Raw genomic sequence first — 17,184 nt, 5'->3', positions numbered from 1 at the left:
GTCAGGATAATGGTCGCTGTATTCTCTCTGCTCCCTCACGCTCACCGTATATCTGTAATAGTATTTACCCACCAAATAAGGCTCCATCACTCTCACTGCTGCATGCAGCGCACCTTCTCTCACTGTCACCTGTGCAATACCCCCACATGGTGATGAAATGTTCTCAGGAGTGCTGTTTCCAGAATTCTCTGGATGATGTCATTTGTACAATGTTCCAGATAATTTTCAAAATAATTCCCAACTTTAGCAAAGTGTTCATATCCCAGTATGTTCGGCATCAGAGGAAGGAGCAGAGTTTTACTTTGTTTAAATCACTCAGGATGAAAGTGCATCAAGAGGCCATTAATCCTCTCAAATATGCTCCATTGTTCAGACAAAGGGAGCACCGAAACACTTGAAGACTCATTATGTTCTTGAAGATAGGTGCCATATTTGTGGGTCTCCAGTTTCGCTAGAACACTCCTGTAATCCAGAGAGTTATCGAATATTTCACACAGTGCCACCAAAACACTCTGTAACCACTTCTATTAAGACCAGCTATGAATTGCTGATGACCTGTTTACCCTTGGTCTTTTCTGTTTGAGGAAATTTTTGTTCGTTTTGTTAGAGACAGTGCAAGAACTTTCATCCGACTACAATTTTGTTTATATTATTGTAAGATTTTGCGCCTTCCCCTGTGAGGAACAATGTAAAATACTGTATTAAATTCTTTGCCTGTTCCCTGAAACCAAATCCCCAGTCACATCCTCCAGGTGTCTCACATATACACTCCTGCCTTTCTTCCAAGGGTCACACACACATCATAAAAGTTTTTTTATTCGATAGGAGAAAACTCTTGCGGTTAGTTTTTTTTTATATTTCTTGCCGGTTTTGGAATATTTTTCTTTGTATTTTGTTTTATACAATCTGCTTCTGGTTCCAAAAATAAACTTCCCAAATGTGGCCGACGCTAGTGTTCGCCAATCTGAATTCTTCAGTTGGTGAGTGATTAGTATCCTTCACAGCCTTTGTGCATCATGGGTGGTTCATCTTCACATCTTCACATCAGCTTCTTGTTGACTAGAGACCATCATTGCTGAGCGTTATTAAGCAGTATATGCTTAAATGTCTCCCCGAAACATCTACTGACCTTCACCTGAGTCTAGTTTCACATTCTGTTTTAGACCAAATATAAGACATAAATCGGCAATTGAAATACCTGTCTCTTTTCAACCATTTGGGGGAACCTCCGTATGTGGATGCGCACATAATCAGCTGAGAGTGACTCCATACTCCCAGTTTCTCTGGCCCTGTGATTTCTGTTTCATGATGCCACATTCCAGTGGGAAGCTTCCTACGTGACCACCTTTTCTCTCAAACAAGAAATCCTCTAACTCTGATGGACTGATCTTTCAGCTGTGACTGTCTCATCTCCCTCACTTCTGCCCTCACTCTGTCCCCTCCTTCCCAGAACAATGATATATCTCCCCTTGCCCTCACTTCTCACTGCACTAGAATCCATATTCACAGAATCATCCTCCGCCAATCCCACCACCTCCAGCAGGACAACACCATCAAACACATCTTCCCCTCCAGTTCACTGTCAGTATTTCACAGGGACCATTCCCTCTGTGACAACCTCCACCACCCGAACACTTCCACACTGACCCCCATGGCCCATTCCCATGTAATTACAGAAGCTACAACACTTGCCCATTGACCTTATCCTTCTTCACAGTCCAAGTCCCCAATCACAACTTCCAAGTGAAGCAGCATTTCACTTGTACTCTTTCAATCCAGTCTCCTGTCTTTGCTGCTCACAATGCAGACTCGTTCACATTAGCAGACCAATCAGAAACTGCTTTGAGGAACATCTCCACTCTGTCTGTATGAATGACCCCAACCTTCTGATTGTTCGCCATTACAATAATCTACCTTGCTCTGAAGCTAATGAGAATTATTTGAAGAGGTAACAAGCCGGTTAGATAAAGGAGAGCCAATGGGAGTTAACTATGTGGACTTTCAGAAGGCATCTGATAATGTACCACACAGGAGGATGCAGAGTTAGACAAAGGCCAGTGGTGTAATTGGCCAGGTATTAACATAGATAAAAAGTTGGCTGTCTGGCAGGAGGCACAGTGGAGATAAAATGGTCCTTCTCAACGTAGCAGCCGGTGACTTGTAGTGTTCCACAAGGGTCAGTGTTAGGTCCACAACATTTCACTTTAGAGGTTAATGATGTGGATGGCAGAACTGAGGGCATTCTGGCTACATTTGCAGATGATGCAAAGATAGTGGAGGACCGTGTATTATTCAGGAGGCAGGGAGCCTGCAGAAATATTTCGAAAGTTCAGGTGAGTGTGAAAAGGAGTGGCAGATGAAATACAATGTGGGAGAGTGTGAGGTCATGCATTTTGTTATGAAGAATGCAGGCATGGGATATTTGCTAAATGGGAAGAAAATTCAGAAATCTGAAGTGTAAAGGGACTTGTGATTCCAAGTCCAGGATTCGCTTAAGAGAAACTTGCAGGTTGAGTCAGTCGTTAAGAAGGCTAATATGAAGTTCTCATCCATCTCAAGAGTACTATAGTATAAAGGTAAGGATTCTGACGCTTTCTACGTCTCTGGCCAGACAACACCGCCAGCATTTTGTATTTTATACCTTAGGAAGGATGTATTAAACTTGGTGCTTTTCGAGAGAAGGTTCACCAGAAATGAAAAGCTTAACACATGAGGAACCTTTGCGGACTCTAGTTTATATTCGATGGAGAATAGAAGGATGGGGGGAGGGATCTGATTGAAACTCACAGAATACTGAATGGCATGGACAGAGAGGACATTGGGATGACGTTTGCATTGGTACGAGAGACAAGGACCTGAGGGCACAAGCTTAGAGCAGAGGGAAGACCCTTTCATACGGAAACAAGATGAAACTTCTTTAAGCAGAGAGTGGTGAAACTGCAATTCCTTACCACCGAAGGCTGTGGAAACCAGATCGTTTAAAATAGAGACGGATAAGTTCTTAATTGACAATGGGATCAAAGGTTACGGAGAGATAGCAGGGAAATGGGGTTGAAAAACTGTCAGTCATAATTGAATGGTGGAGCAGACTCGATGGACAGAATGTTTTCTTTTCTGCTCCTATAGTCTTGTGGCCTTATACAATTTCAGTCCTGGAAGGTGCGCTGTCTCAGTGGTTTGCAGTGCTGCTTCACAGCAACAAGGACATGAGTTCCATTACAGCCTCGGGTGACTGCCTGTGAGGGGATTGCACATTGTCTGCGTGGATTTCCTCTGGGTGCACCGGTTTCCCCCACAGTTCGAAGATGTGCAGGTTAGGCGAATTGGCCATGCTAAATTGCCCATACTGTTCACGAATGTGAGGTTAGGTGCAATAGTCATGGGCCAATGTATAATAATAGGGTAGAGAATGGGTTTAGTTCGGATACAATTTAGATGGTCCGCATGGACACGTTGGGCCGAAGGGCCTGTTTCCACACTGTAGGGATGTTAAGAAAGTACAGACTGCTGCAAATTTCCAATGAAGTTCAACCCAAGCTCGAGTAACACCTCACTTTACACTTTTGTACGTTCCAGCTTGTAGGGGTTAATATTCAGTTCCATAAATTCACAGCTTGACCCCATTATGGCTGTTCTTCATTTATCATAAACTCTCCCTCCTGGCTCTCTACGATTGTGTCTTGTTTATCTCGCACTCAACAGAAAAAAAAATCCATGTCTAATATTTGCACATTAATTTGCACCCATTTTACATCTGTGTCTCTTTCACCACAATTTAAAGCCCGTTTGTCTTTTGCACTGGGCCTCCAAACACTCTTTCCCACCTCTACCAAGGTGGTAAAACACTCACTTTCCAACCATTTCTGAAGCAATTTTACACTGGACTTGAAAGTTTAACATTGTTTCGTTGTTTTCTGCAGACGTTGCCAGAGCAACTGAGTTCGTTCAAAAGCGAAAGGTGGCAGAACTTATTTTCAATATAGCAAACACCATTGGATACGGGAAATACGAAACAAAAAGAAAAATTGTTGCAGACACCAAGAGCTTTGAAGAACAGTCACAGGACCCGAAAGATTATCTCTGCTTTCACTTCACAGATGCTGCCAGACCTGTTTTGTGTTCTTGAACAAGTTTCAAACACGTGTGTCAAAAGTACTCAAACACCCGGTCCAACATGCAGTTCCATGCAGTGGGAAGTGAACAATAACGCAAAGTACACAAATTCATTTGTTTTAAAACTACATAAGGCTGAGTTCTGAATCATGGTGAGGGAGAGAAACACATTCACTTTCAACAGATGATGGCACTACTGGAAGGGAAATGATACAGATTCAGATGAAAATGTTAAATGCGTTTGAGGAACGCAAAATTGGAGGCATGACATCATGAAGGGACCCTAACAGGACGAGAATTTTAAAAAAGCGTTCCCACATCAGGAATCAAGATTGGTCATGGAGTAAAGGGGTGATGGGTGAATGGGTCCCGGTGTGAACCGAGGACTGGAAGCAGAATTGTATTGCAGATATTGCAGCTCAGACTGGGAATTCATGTGATGCTGCAAACCATAGCAGCAGCAGTAGCAGCAGCAGCAGCAACAGAACCAGAATTATATTCTAACACAATCTGTAACATTTTCCCCTGGATAATCCCTCAGTCTAGCATTACCATGAAGCTGATCTATGGTACAGTGATGCGTGTGGGAGAACATGCCAGGGTCAGAAACCTATGTACCTGAACCTGATGACAATGCATTAAAGCTACTGCACTTACTGCTTACATTAACAAACAACAGAAATAATATCTGATAGAGAGGGTGCAATGATCCCAAGACTATGACCACTTCTTTTCAAACCAACTAAGAATTGTTGCTGATCTGTCTACCTTTGTTCTTATCTGATTGTTAGAAACCTTGTTCCTTCTGTTCGAGATGGTTCATGAACTTCCCTCCTATTACAGTTTTGTTTGTATCATTGATATACTTACAGTGCCTTTCCCTGTGAGGTATGATGTAAAATACTGGTGTAAATTATCTGCCTGTTTCCTATAGCCAGTTCCTCAGTCACACTCTCCAAATGGACTCAGTATGCGTTCCTGACATCATTTCTACCTAAGGTCACACAGTCATCTTGAACATTGTTTATGTACACCGAAAAGTTTGTGATGCTTGTTTTTATATTTCTTGCTAATTTGCTTACATCATATCTTTTCCTCCCATACCTCACTTTCTCGATTCATACGGTCATATCACGCACAACCAGACCCTTTGGTACAACCTGACCATGCTGGCCAGCTTTTTCAAAGTAAACTAGTCCCATCTGATTGCATTTTGTCCATGTGTCTCTAAACGTTTCCTATTCCGATGTTTGTACAAACAACTTTTAAATGTTGTAGCTGTACTTGGATTTACCATTCTTCCTCTGACAGCTCTTTCCATACACACATCCCCTCTGATGAATACGTGTGAAAACGTAGCCGCTTCGTCCCATTTTAATCTTCCGCCTTTCACCTTAAAGCAATATCCTATATGTTTGGACTCCCCTATCCTGTGCAAAACACCTTGGCTATTCACCCTGTCCATGCCTCTCATTATTTTATAAACTTCTATAATGCCACCCCTCAACCTCCTACACTCCATCTGATAATAAATTCAAGAACAAGCATTTAAAGATAAGCACTGCAAAGTTGAAACAATATTCAAAATGACAGGTAAACAACACTCAGAGCAAAACTTCATAGTGTGATTTGTTTCTCTCCATGTTACAATACTAAGGCAGCATGAAACTCTTGCTAGTATCAATAGGAAGTCAAACACCTGAATTTATTTGTCTAAAGGGGGTGATGATCTCTCCAGTGAAAACGTATCTCTGATCAGATCTATGTAAGAAAGGGAATTCTTAGACCACACGGACAGCGTGCGTTTGCCTTTAGCAGGGTGAGATGAAGTCTGAGTATACCTTTTGAAATTTGGATCACAGTGTGAATTCAGTGCAAAGGGGGAGAGGTGTTTTCAATAAGGTTTACTCCAAGAAGGAAACTTTCCAGAATGAGATGTGAGTGGGAGGTGTAAAGCAGCATGAATGGTGAGGCCGAGCCACACTGACACCAGAGGCAAAATGGCAGCACAAAACACAGCTTGATGCCAGTGCAGGGAAAGTAGACTCAGTCAAAGGGCTTCAAGTGAAGTGGGGAGGCATCATAATGTAAGAGAATGTACTCAGTAATTTGAGAGAGAGAACCTGGAATCAGGAAGGGGAGAGGAGCTGCGAAGAGGATGGAGCAGCAATGGGATTTCTGGGGATAATTCAGTATTCTAGCCAACCTTTATCAACCATGGGTACTTCATCTTCTTATGGAGTCCTTCTTTTTGAAAGAAACAATAATTGCTGAGCATTATGGGATATCTGCTTGACTGTCTGCCTACATATAAGCACGGACCTTCCCCTCAGTCTATATCCACATCTCACTTCAAACCAGATGTGAGACAGAAATCCTCAATTTAAATATATGGTTCTTTTAAATAATTCAGGGGGATGTTCTGCATGTAGATAAACACATGATCAGTGTAAGCTTGTGCATTCTCCCAGTATCTCCATCTCTGTTGTTTCTGTTTGATGATGCCACATTCCAATGAGCTTCCTCTGATGTGACCTCATTTTCCTTCAAACCAGAAATCCCCTAACTACGGTGGACAGAGCCTTCATGTGACTGCCATATCTCCCACGCTTCTGCCCTCACTCCATTCCCTCCTTGCCAGAACAATGATAGACCTCCCCTTGTCGTCGTTTCCTACTGCATTAGAATCCATATTCACTGACTCATCCTCCGCCACTTCCACCACCTCCAGCAGGACAGCAACATCAAACACATATTCCACTCGCGTCCACTGTCAGCATTTCACAGAGACCATTCCCTCTGTGATACCGTCCATCAACCCAAACACTTCCCCACTTCCCTATGACACCTTCCCATGCAATTACAGAAGCTACAACACTAGCCCATTCACCTCTTCCCTCCTCACTGTCCAAGGTCCCAATCACACCTCCCAAGTGAAGTAGTATTTTATTTTTACTCTTTCAATCCGGTCTCCTGTCATGATGCAGTCTCCTTTACATTGGGGAGACCAAACAGAGACTGCTTTGACGAACACTTTCACTCTGTCTGTAGGAATAACCCTGACCCTCTCATTGCTTCCCATTACAATAATCTGCCTTGTTCCCATCCTAGCATTTCGGTCCTGAGCTGCTGCAATGTTCCAATAAAGCAATACTCAAGCTCGAGTAACATCTCACATTACACTTTGATTTGTTACAGCCTGTAGTTGTTAATATACAATTCCAAATTTACAGGCTGACCCCATTGTGGCTGTTCTCCAATTTTCATGCATTCTGCTTCCTGGCCTAACAATGATCTTGGCCTCCCATTGATCTCGTCTGTATCTTGTTTATTCTGCACTCAATAGAGGCAACCCATTTCTCCCATGTACTCTTTAATTTACACCAATTTTACATCTGTTCCTCTTTCACCACAATTAAAAGCCCATTCCTCTGTGCCATTGCACTTCCACATGCTCTGTTTCCCATCATCCCTCGTCCACTTTTGCCAAGGCAATAAGGAGCCCTTTTCAGTTCTGAACAAGGGCCACGCTGGACTTGAAACGCTATCTTTGTTTCGCTGTCTCCACAGCTGCCAGACCTGCTGAGTTTCTCCAGAAATTTCTGGTTTTGAAAATGTTCAAAGATGTGTGTCAAAGCTGCTCAAATGTCCTGACCCACATGGAGTGCCATACACTTGGAAGTGAAAAATAACACAAGGTGCACAAATACCTTGGTTCTGAAACTACATAAGACTGGAATTATTGACACTTCAGAGTTCTTAATGAAAGCCTTGGAAAGAAACAGAGGGAAGCACATTCAATTTAAACACCCGAAAGTGGTACGACTGGAAGGGAAAACATTCAGATGAATGTTAGAATTAGAATCGTTGCAGTGTGGAAACAGGCCCTTCAGCCCAACAAGTCCACACCAATCCTCTGAAGAGTAAACTAACCAGACCCATTCTCCTATTTTATATTTACCCCTGGCTAATGAACCTAACCAAAATATCCCTGAACATTACAATTCACCTAAACTGCACATTCTTACTTTGTGGGAGGGAACCAAAGCACCCAGAAGAAACCCACAGGGAGAATGTGCAAGTTCCACATAGAGAGTCGCCAGAGGAAGGACTCGAACTTGGGTCCTTAGCACTGTGAGACAGCAGCACTAACCACTGAGCCATGGTGCTGCTTCAGGGAATATGTTTAGGAGTTTTGAAAAAAAATTACAAGAGGTGTGACACCATGGACAGACACTCAGAGGAATGAGAATATTAAAATGGAAGTGTTACTACATCAGAAACCAGAGTAGGTCAGGGGGTGATGGGTTAATGGGTCACGATGTGAACTGGGGACAGACAGAAGAAATGTGCATTGCAGAAATCGCAGCTGAAAACTGGGAATTCATGTGGTACTGTAGATCACAGCTGGACAGAAGGAGCATTGTATTGAATCACAATCTGTAACTGTTTGCCCAGTTTAGTCCCTCAGTTTATCATCCCCGTTTTTAAATAGATATTTTTATGAGAAACTTAAAAGTTTTACAAGTTTACAAAAATAAACAAAACTCTTAAGTACAAACATTGATATACAATGATATCTTAAATAAATAATAACCAAAATTCAACAAAAGAAAAATACCGAGAAAAAAAACTACTAATCTAACCTACAACTAACCCGAGTGTATAATTAAGTCTCTTACATTATTCAAATAAGAAAAAGGAAAAAAAAAGGATAACACAGAAATTGGGTCGCGAGATATATGCTCGGAATGTGTTAACATCAAATGTTACAAAACCTATATTCGTGCGGGATTCCTCTCCCAAGGGGCCCCGGACCAGCCAGGTTATTAATCTCAATTAAATAAAAGTCCTTGTTAGGATAGCCGAAATATCTGTATTTGTGTAAAACAAGAATGGCTGCCATATTTTATGAAATAATTCGGTCTTTCGGTGCACCATGTTTGTAAGGATGTCAAGGGCAATACGTTCCATAATTAATCTGTGCCAATATGAAATGTCCAGGGGGCCCTCAGCCACCCAGTTTACCAAAATATTTTTCCTTGCACAGAAAGAGAGAATAGAAAATAATCTCTTCCCGTGCATATCCAGGGAGGGTAAGTTTGAAAAGCCCAAAAGGAGAGATACAGGGTCCAGATTAATTTCCGTTCCTAAACTTTCTCTCAGGGTACTTGCTATTTTAGTCCAGTATCTACGGATCTTATGACAGCTCCATAGGCAATATACAAGAGTGCCCACCTCTATTTTACATTTGAGACACATTGGAGATGCTCCTGCCTTAAATTTTGCCAATCAATCCGGTGCTATATGGGGCCTATGAAGTATCTTCAGCTGGGTAGCCTGAGTTCTGTTGCAGATGGTGATTCATCTGGCGTTTTCCGAAATGTCATTCCACATTTCTATAGAGATCTCTAGTCCCAAATCCTGATCCGATGTCTTAAGCAGATTGTCCATATCTCCCGATACTTCATCATGTAGTAAATGATGAATAGTACTGACGGAAGATACCCCCATGTTTCGTAGGACACTCCATTCTCGATCTGAATTATAAAGACTATCTAATAACATAGTATTCTTCTGTATATAATCTCGAATTTGGAAGTATCAAAAGAGGTCTCCATTCGGTAATCCTAAATTCTGACACAGCTGTTCAAAAGACATCAGGACCCCATCCTTAAATAAGTCCCCTAGACATGAGATAACCCTACATCTCCAGAGTTTAAAAGTGGCATCTGTAAACCCCGGTTGAATTCCCCATGCTCCCACGATCGGAGCATCGGGGGATGTCTTATCTGAGTTGCCCTCATTTTGCCGGATTATATTCCAAGCTTTAATTGTGTTTAGTATTATAGGGTTTTTACAGTGATCTGTAATGATTTTCGTCTTGTCTGAAAATAAAAGGTTAATAAGTGGGCATTTTACTTGAGAAGCCTCGATGTCCAGCCATATTGATTGCGGGTCAGACAAGACCCAATCAGCTATGTAGCTTAATAGGGAACTTAACTGATATTTCCTAAAATCTGGGAAGACCAATCCTCCCCTTGCCTGTAGAAGCTATAGCTTCTTGAGCTTAATGAGGGGCCGTCTATGATTCCGGCAGCATCACCGGAAGCATTTTCAAAGGGTATAGGAGACCGGGCAGGACATTCATTTTAATTAGTGCTAATCTACCTAGCCAAGAAATTGGAAGGTCTCCCCGTCGCTGGAGGTCCCGCCTTATCCTTTCCAGTAAATGCACAAAGTTAGCCTTGTATAACTGGGGTAATAAAAATGCCTAAATATAAGAAACCCTCCAGGGACCAACGAAAGGGAAAGTGGGATCAGTCCACTAAGTGGGGTATCTTAGCTAGGCCTCCCATTGGTTTCACCTCCGATTTTGAGAAATTAATTTTATAGCCTGAGAATGCGCTAAATGTATTAATAACTTGGATTTGGCGAGGTACGGACATCAGAGGGTTACTGAGGAATAGAAGAACATCATCTGCATAAAGGGTAATTTTATGTTTACCTGTAGCAATCCTCGGGGCCGTTATATTAGGACCATCCCGTATAGATTCTGCTAGTGGTTCAATTATTAGCATAAATAACAATGGCAAGAGAGGACATCCCTGACGGCAGCCCCTATCCACACTTAAGCTATCCGAATCTAATCCATTGGGAACCACAACTGCTTTGGGATCACTATACAATGTTGAGACCCATTTGGTAAACACCTGTCCAACGCCAAACCTTTCCAATGTGTAAACCAAATAGGACCATTCAACCCTATCGAATGCCTTTTCCGCGTCTAATGAGACTACTACTCCTGGTATCTTTCCCTGATATCAGGCTTGAATCATATTCAAAACCCTTCTAATATTATTGGATGATCTACGGCCCTTAATAAACCATGTCTGATCCTCCTTTATGATATGTGGCAGTACCCTTTCTAGTCTCAATGCTAACGTCTTAGAAAGGATTTTAAAATCTACATTTAGCAAAGATATTGGTCTGCATGACGTACAATCTTGTGGATCCTTTCCTTTTTCAAAGATAAGAGAGTATTTGCCTCTTTCAACGAAGGTGGGAGACAGCCCTGACTATATGCACAGTTATACATTTCCAAAAGTGGACCCGCCAATATTCCTGTAAATTCTTTATAGAATTCAGCTTGAAAACCATCTGGGCCAGGTTCCTTACCGCTCTGAAGTTGCCTGATTGCGTCAAGTATTTCTTGGACTGTTAGGGGAGCATTTAAGACCGACACCTGTTCCGGAGTTAGGCCCGGAAAGGTCAAATTTTTAAAAAATGATTGCATCCTCCTAGTCTTGTCTTCACAATCCTGCGATTTGTATAAATCAGAATAAAATTTTCTAAAGATTGCATTAATCCTTTTATGATCATGAGTCAAAATACCCGTACTTTGCTTGATAGATGTAATAGTTTCAGGGGCCATTTTTTTTCTTTGCAAGAAATGCTAAGTATCTACCCGGTTTGTCGCCAAATTCATATAACCTTTGTTTTGCAAATAATATTTCTCTCTTAGCCATTTGGGTAAGCGTGGTGTTTAGAGCAGTCCTAAAGGCCGGAATCCTTTGCAATTTGATAATAGAAGGTCTATCAGCGTATGCTGTTTCAACTGCTTTTAAGCGAGTTTCGAGCAGATGCTGTTGTTCTCCCTTTAATTTTTTCTGTGTCGCTGAGTAGGAGATGATCAAAACTCATGCGTAAGCTTTGATGGTCTCCCACATCATTAATGGGTTGCTAGTCGCACCTAAGTTAATTTCTAAAAAAGTTTTAAATTCTTGAGAGAAGTACTTTACAAATTTACTATCTTTCATCAGGAAGGGGTCCATACGCCAATGCGGAGGGGATGTCCCGTTGTTCCTCGCCGTGATTTCCATATATACAGCAGCGTGGTCGGAAATTGCTATACTACCTATTTTACAGGATGATATGGAATTTAAAAAAAAAAACGAGGGGACAAAAAACATATCAATTCTGGGATGACATTTATGTGGATTGGAGTAAAAAGAAAAATCTCCGCCCTGTGGATGAAGACATCTCCATACATCTTCTAATCCTAATTCTTTGTTCAGATCCACCAATTCTCCAGATCTGGGAGATATTCCTGCAGAACTCTTGGGAATCCTATCTATTTCCGGATCCATCATACAATTAAAGTCTCCCCCTATAATTGTATGACGGGCACCAAGAGCCATCAATTTTGAAAAGGCTTCCTTTATAAATTTAATGGGGTATGCCGGGGGGCAGTACAAATTTAAAATCCCATATTCCTCTCCATTTATAAGGGCTTTAATCAAAATATTTCGTCCAGATTCGTATTTTATCTGCTTTAGGATATTGAAAGGGAAATTCTTCCGACCAAGAATAACAGCTCCCCTGCTTTTTGAGCTAAAAGAAGAAAAAAAGGCCTGATCAAATCCACCCTGTTCTTTATCCAGCAGGTGTGTCTCCTGTAGGAGAGCTATATCAACTCTTTCTTTCTTAGGATTTGATAATATTTTCTTCCTTTTGACTGGGGAATTACTTCGCTTGACATTCCAGGTGCACCACTTAACCAACTGATCAACCATAATCATCCGGGCAAATCCGAGACCCCTCGGGAGGGGAAACCCTATCCAGAACATCCCGAGCATAGAGAATACACAGTTCACAGGAATAAAGGCTCTCTGCTACACTCACAACAATATAATAAAAGCTATTTCTAAATAATAAAAAAAACGTATTTAAATGAAGATTTTCCCCCTTGTTCCCAGGGGGTGTCACTTCATCTCCAAAGGTCCATCGTATCCTCTCCCAACCAAGGCCCACCCTTGACCCAGGCGCTCCTCAATAGGATGAGGAGAATTCAGATATAACACAAAGCTAGAGTTAATAGTGAGTACTCTACCCCCTCCCCCCCACACACACAGACCAACACCTGAATATATTTGGTAATGTTAATAACATGTATAAACATATATAACTATAAAATTACAACCTCAACAAATATTAATTAAATAGAATAATACAAAATAACAAGGGAAAACAACCCCGCTCCTAGAGACAGAGGTAAAATAGAATAAGGTAAACATCTCCCCCCACCAACATTAACTAAACATATACACACACACATGCATACCCACATACATACATAGAATAATTTAAAAAAACATCCCGGGGGAGAAAAAATCGTTAAATAGAGAACAAATAAATAAATCCCTCTCCCCACCCCAAGATAATATTAAACAATAATGTAAGAAATAAGAAAAAAAAATGGGTGGGATATAAACCGGAGTGGGGGAAAGGCAAACCAACATCCATTATCTCTTACAATTTATCTAAGAGAGTCCAAGAATTCCTTAGCCTTTTCTGGCGATCTGAAGTTATACACGGATCCTTCATGTTTAAAGCGTAGCGTAGCTGGGTAGTGTAAGGAGTACTGAATAGTTAAGTCTCTTAAACAGTTCTTCGCCTCATCGAATGCTTTCCACTTTCGGACCAGAGCTCAGGAAACGTCCTGGAATAACATGATCTTGGATCCTTTATAGATCATGGCTTGGGAATGTTTTCCAAGATTTCTAGAAGCTTCTAGGAGTATCTGCCTCTGCCTATAGCTCTGCGGCCGGAACAGGACCGGGCGTGGGCGCTGGTTCGAGCTGGGCTCACATATTGCGACCCGGTAGGCCCATTCTACCCTTACCTGGCCTGATCCAGCTTCCAGATTTAAAAGCTGTGGCAGCCACTGCTCCAGAAACGCTATAAGCTGGCCTTCCTCTTCCCGTTCGGGAAGACCCAGCAAACGAATATTTCTTCAATGTGATTCTCTAAGGTCCGGACTCGCTGTTCGAGAGTGCGGACCTGTTCCACGGCCGATTGCGCTGTATTTTCGGAGGTCGCGGCCTTTAGCTCCGCCCCTCCGACTCGGCGCTCGATTTCTTTAATGTCTAGCTCGTGCTTTTTCAGTGCGGCCGAGAGTGAGACCCATCGACTTCGGGATTCTTCAATGAAAGCGTCGATCTTCGCATCGAGTTTAGAGATGATTTCCACAAGGCTTGTCACCGGAGGTAAGTTCCCCCGGGGCGGCTGTGGACGCCTCTGCTGCAGCTGGAGAGGGTAGGGGAGGGGGTCCTGCTTGCTGAGAGCTGCGGGCTCCCTTCCCTTTGGTCATTTTTACTGAAGATTAGATTGTTTAAATTTAATATGAAGCAACTAATTAAATTAAACAGTTAATTTAAATGATTTGGTGAGTGTGGTGGGGGTGGGTGACCCACTTTACCCAAGTCTTGGGAGGAGCACTTTCGACTCAGACTTGCTGGGTCGCCGCCCTCTTGGATCCCCGTGTTGTATTAATTCTGAAGTTCTCTGACCCACAGTAACAAGTTTTGGTGCCTGGAGAGACAAGCTGGTCCAGTGAAGGACACAGTGGACAATTAACCATTATCTCTTCCTATTTTCTGACATGCAGCGACATAGAAATATCTGTTCAAACAAACAGATTTCTCATATTAAAATCAGCACACTTCAGACAGCCAGGCCACTGTGTTCAGTGCCCTCTTTTTTTTGGTTGGTCTTAGCTGTCCTGGGATCAGTCTCCAATTCCCCCTCAGTCACTGGACCTGTGGACCTACTGCTGTGGTTCCATACACCCCTCCCCCACCGCCGCCACACGATAGTTTAAACCCTCGTTAAGGACACTAGCAAACCTGCCTGCCAGGAGATTGCTGCCTGTTCAAGTCCATCCCGTCCATCTTGTGTATATCCTACCAACCCGGGAATCCCAATGATCCACATATCGGAGATTGTTATCAGTTCATGTTCATCCCTTCCTTCTTGTGTGTATCCTACTGACCCGTGAATCCCAATAATCCACATGTATCGTAAATTGCTGCCAGTTCTGGTTCATTCTGTCCTTTCGGTGTAATTCCTACCGCCTCGGGAATCCCAATGTTCCACATATCGGAAGTGCTGCCTCCCCGACCAGCATTTTAATCGTGCATTTAACTGTGCTACCTTACGATTCCTAACTTCACTCGCAAATGACATATTCTAATGTCTCCAAAATTCAAATATCCTTTCAGCACAACTCCAGCAAGGCCTTTTCTTTAAACTAGATAGACTTGATAATAAAAACTTAAGTGTGACGTCAGGAAAGTGAGACCACTGAATCAGTCCAATGACCACCGGATCTGATATCTATCCCCGCCACCAAACCTGTTTGACAAGGCATACATATGGACCATCTATTTGCAGATGGACGAGGATAAACAGAAGATTAGAAAATGTCAGAGCAGATGGATGTAATTCAGGCTGTTTACTCAGCTTTGCTATACAACTGGATTCTAGTTATTCTATTCTTTTCATTGGCAGAATGGTTACCCAGCATCCCCAGCGGGTCAGAAAGTTCCCAGTATCGTTGCGTCCATAGTCCTGTGAAGGGAGTATCCAGTGCCAGGCAATGGTGTAGGGGGAGTCCCAGGGGTGGCACAAGGAAAAGTTGCATGTCGTGATGATGGACTGAGGGAACTGAGAGAGATGGAATGGGCATCCTGGGACACTGCACTCAGACAAGTGGTCGGGCAAGATTCCTAAATACCAGAGGAACCCGCGAACCACGGCTGATTTTACAAACACCTGTCACATTTGCTGCATTTCTCCATCGAACAAAAGCAAAAATACTGTAGATGGTAGAAATCTGAAGTAAACACAGAGACGTACTGTGGAGAGAGAAAAGAGTTAATGTTCCCAATCCAGACACAGGAAGAATGTACAAAGTCCACACAGACAGGGCCCAGAGATTGGAAATGAACCCAAGTCCCTCGCACTGTGAGGCAGCATTGCTGTGTCACCATGCTGCCCAATGATTGATAATTTGGGATAGTATAGTTAAAAAACATAGATACTGCTCTCCGTGATCGGGATTAAGAGTCCTGAAGGTTGTGTTGCCTACATGGTGCTTGGGTTTGGGATATATCATTTGGGTTGCAGAACTTGGAGCGGGAGGGGAATGATCTAGTGGTCAGGGTCCGTGTAGGTACCAATGGCTGGACAAACAAATGACAATGAGAAGAACGACGGGTAATACAGGACTGAACTATTATATCGGAATGCATTCAGTATATGGAATAAGGTAAATGAGCTTGTGACTCATCCATAGTGGGCATTATTTGACATCGCTGCAAGAGGATCAGGATTGGGAGCTGAATATTCAAGGATATTCATCCTGTCGAAAAGATAGGCAGTTGGGCAGAGAGATAGAGTTGTCTCAGTATTAGGAATGGAATTGAATCAATAATCAATAATGAGAAATGAAATAAGTTAGAATCTGTGTCGGTAGAATTGAGGAATCAAAAAGGTGAAAAAATGCAGTTGGTGTTATATACAGGGAGCTGGGGTGTAAGATACACCAGGATCTAGAAAGAACTGTAGGAAAGGCAAAGTTACAGTGGTCATGTGGGATTTTACTTTTCAGATGGACTGGGAATTCAGATTGATAGTGGTTGGCAAGAAAGGGAATTTGTGGAATGTTTACGAGATGGCTTTTTGGAGCAGCTTGTGCAGGCAGACTAGATGAGGGGAGCTTAACCTGACTGTGATCATAATATGATTGAATTTACTCTGCAATTTCAGATGGAGAAGTTCGAATCAGAAGTAATGGTATTACAGCTGAATAAAGGCAATTAGACAGACAAGAGTGAGGAGCTGTGTAGAATTGACTGGGAGACGGGCCCAGCAGGAAAGTCAGTACAACGGCAATGGCAAGAGATTTTTGGAGTAATTCAGGATACAGCAGAGATTTGTCCTAAGGAAAAAGAGGCTTGTATAGGGAGGACGGGAGAACCATAGCTGACTAGGGAAGTCAGGTATAGCATAAAAGCAAAAGAGAAATGATATAATGGGACAAAGCGCAATGAGAAACCTGAGGATTGGAAAGATTACAAAGACAAAACAGAGGGCAAACAAAATAAAATAAGGAGGGAAATTATTAAATATGGGGGTAAGCTAGCCAGTAATGTAAAGGAAGACTATAACAGTTTCTTTCGATATGAAAAGTGCAAAAGAGCGGCAAAAGTGAACATTGGACTGCTG

This window comes from Chiloscyllium plagiosum, unplaced genomic scaffold (genome assembly GCF_037043375.1).
Source record: "Chiloscyllium plagiosum isolate Xiang-an unplaced genomic scaffold, Cpla_swu_hap1 HiC_scaffold_46, whole genome shotgun sequence".
NCBI classification, from domain to species: domain Eukaryota; kingdom Metazoa; phylum Chordata; class Chondrichthyes; order Orectolobiformes; family Hemiscylliidae; genus Chiloscyllium; species Chiloscyllium plagiosum.
Note: the sequence above shows the minus strand (reverse complement) of the source record.